Source organism: Taudactylus pleione, unplaced genomic scaffold (assembly GCF_031769625.1).
Source record: "Taudactylus pleione unplaced genomic scaffold, aTauple2 ptg000087l, whole genome shotgun sequence".
Lineage (NCBI taxonomy): Eukaryota > Metazoa > Chordata > Amphibia > Anura > Myobatrachidae > Taudactylus > Taudactylus pleione.
This window is the reverse complement of record NW_028284489.1, coordinates 127,501-130,000: the sequence shown is the minus strand read 5'-3', so window position 1 is coordinate 130,000 and position 2,500 is coordinate 127,501. Positions and strand designations below refer to the sequence as shown.

Below are 2,500 nucleotides of genomic sequence, written 5' to 3'. Positions count from 1 at the left end.
GGACATGCCCAATCTCGTCTGATCTTGGAAGCTATGCAGTGTTGGGCCTGGTTAGTACTTGGATGGGAGACCCCCTGGGAATACCAGGTGCTGTAGGTAATTTTAGACAGCCAAAACATTCTTTTCTATTACATTCTACATTTCATTTTTTCAACTTATCAATGAATTTACTTGAGTTAAGAAGTAAAAGAGGTCTAAAGTTAATGGTTTTGAACACCTGCAGCCAAACCACACTAGACATGTACAATCTCGTCTGATCTTGGAAGCTATGCAGTGTTGGGCCTGGTTAGTACTTGGATGGGAGACCACCTGGGAATACTAGGTGCTGTAGGTAATTTTATACTGCCATAACATTATTTTCTATTACATTTTACATTTAATTTTTTCAACTTATCAATGAATTTCCTTGAGTTAAGAAGTAATACAGGTCTAAAGTTAATGTTTTTGAGCACCTACAGCCAAACCACACTGGACATGCCCAATCTCGTCTGATCTTGGAAGCTATGCAGTGTTGGGACTGGTTAGTACTTGGATGGGTAACTACCTAGGAATCCCAGTTGCTGTAGGTAATTTTAAACTGCCATAACATTCTTTTCTATTACATTTTACATTTAATTTTTTCAACTTATCAATGAATTTACTTGTGTTAAGAAGTAAAAGCGGTCTAAATTTAAGGCTTTTGAGCACCTACAGCCAAACCACACTGTACATGCCCAATCTCATCTGATCTTGGAAGCTATGCAGTGTTGGGCCTGGTTAATACTTGGATGGGAGACCACCTGGGAATACCAGGAGCTGTAGGTAATTTATACTGCCAGAACATTCTTTTCTATTACATTTTACATTTAATTTTTTCAACTTATCAATGAATTTACTTGAGTTAAGAAGTAATAGAGGTCTAAATTTAATGCTTTTGAGCACCTACAGCCAAACCACACTGGACATGCCCAATCTCGTCTGATCTTGGAAGCTATGCAGTGTTGGGCCTGGTTTGTACTTGGATGGGAGACCACCTGGGAATACCAGGTGCTGTATGTAATTTTAGACAGCCAAAACATTCTTTTCTTTTACATTCTACATTTCATTTTTTCAACTTATCAATGAATTTACTTGAGTTAAGAAGTAAAAGAGGTCTAAAGTTAATGGTTTTGAACACCTACAGCCAAACCAAACTAGAGATGTACCATCTCGTCTGATCTTGGAAGCTATGCAGTGTTGGGCCTGGTTAGTACTTGTATGGGAGACCACCTGGGAATTCTAGTTGCTGTAGGTAATTTTATACTGCCATAACATTCTTTTCTATTACATTTTACATTTCATTTTTCAACTTATCATTGAATTTACTTGAGTTAAGAAGTAAAAGAGGTCTAAAGTTAATGCTTTTGAGCACCTACAGCCAAACCACACTGGACATTCCCAATCTCATCTGAACTTGGAAGCTAGGCAGTGTTGGGCCTGGTTAGTACTTGGATGGGAGACCACCTGGGATTACCAGGTGCTGTAGGTAATTTTATACTGCCATAACATTCTTTTCTATTACATTTTAAATTTAATTTTTTCAACTTATCAATGAATTTACTTGAGTTAAGAAGTAATACAGGTCTAAAGTTAATATTTTTGAGCACCTACAGCCAAACCACACTGGACATGCCCAATCTCGTCTGATCTTGGAAGCTATGCAGTGTTGGGACTGGTTAGTACTTGGATGGGAGACTATCTAGGAATCCCAGGTGCTGTAGGTAATTTTATACTGCCATAACATTCTTTTCTATTACTTTACATTTAATTTTTTCAACTTATCAATGAATTTACTTGTGTTAAGAAGTAAAAGCGGTCTAAATTTAATGCTTTTGAGCACCTACAGCCAAACCACAGTGGACATGCCCAATCTCGTCTGATCTTGGAAGCTATGCAGTGTTGGGCCTGGTTAGTACTTGGATGGGAGACCACCTGGGAATACCTGAAGCTGTAGTTAATTTTATACTGCCATAATATTCTTTTCTATTACATTTTCCATTTAATTTTTCAACTTATCATTGAATTTACTTGAGTTAAGAAGTAAAAGAGGTCTAAAGTTAATACTTTTGAGCACCTACAGCCAAACCACACTGGACATGCCCAATCTCCTCTGATCTTGGAAGCTATGCAGTGTTGGGACTGGTTAGTACTTGGATGGGAGACTACCTAGGAATCCCAGGTGCTGTAGGTAATTTTATACTGCCATAACATTCTTTTCTATTACATTTTACATTTAATTTTTTCAACTTATCAATGAATTTACTTGTGTTAAGAAGTAAAAGCGGTCTAAATTTAACACTTTTCAGCACCTACAGCCAAAGCACAGTGGACATGCCCAATCTCGTCTGATCTTGGAAGCTATGCAGTGTTGTGCCTGGTTAGTACTTGGATGGGAGACCACCTGGGAATACCAGGAGCTGTAGGTAATTTTATACTGCCATAACATTCTTTTCTATTACATTTTACATTTAATTTTTTCAAC

The 2,500-nt window shown here is 37.6% G+C and overlaps 1 non-coding gene and 9 pseudogenes across 1 annotated transcript in view; all 10 read left to right on the top strand.

Annotated features, from left to right (window-relative positions):
- The window catches only part of LOC148527916 (5S ribosomal RNA), a 119-nt gene extending 20 nt beyond the window's left edge, over positions 1-99 (top strand). Inside the window, exon 1 of the ribosomal RNA XR_015877902.1 lies at positions 1-99. This exon is cut by the window's left edge and continues 20 nt beyond it. This is a non-coding gene — a ribosomal RNA (5S ribosomal RNA).
- A 116-nt stretch (positions 100-215) lies between these two features.
- Positions 216-334, top strand: LOC148527915 (5S ribosomal RNA; annotated as a pseudogene).
- Positions 335-450: 116 nt separating this feature from the next.
- On the top strand, positions 451-569 carry LOC148527914 (5S ribosomal RNA; annotated as a pseudogene).
- A 116-nt stretch (positions 570-685) lies between these two features.
- Positions 686-804, top strand: LOC148527913 (5S ribosomal RNA; annotated as a pseudogene).
- A 115-nt stretch (positions 805-919) lies between these two features.
- LOC148527912 (5S ribosomal RNA) lies at positions 920-1,038 on the top strand (annotated as a pseudogene).
- A 350-nt stretch (positions 1,039-1,388) lies between these two features.
- LOC148527911 (5S ribosomal RNA) lies at positions 1,389-1,507 on the top strand (annotated as a pseudogene).
- Positions 1,508-1,623: 116 nt separating this feature from the next.
- LOC148527910 (5S ribosomal RNA) lies at positions 1,624-1,742 on the top strand (annotated as a pseudogene).
- A 114-nt stretch (positions 1,743-1,856) lies between these two features.
- Positions 1,857-1,975, top strand: LOC148527909 (5S ribosomal RNA; annotated as a pseudogene).
- A 115-nt stretch (positions 1,976-2,090) lies between these two features.
- LOC148527908 (5S ribosomal RNA) lies at positions 2,091-2,209 on the top strand (annotated as a pseudogene).
- A 116-nt stretch (positions 2,210-2,325) lies between these two features.
- Positions 2,326-2,444, top strand: LOC148527907 (5S ribosomal RNA; annotated as a pseudogene).
- The last annotated feature ends 56 nt before the right edge of the window (positions 2,445-2,500 follow it).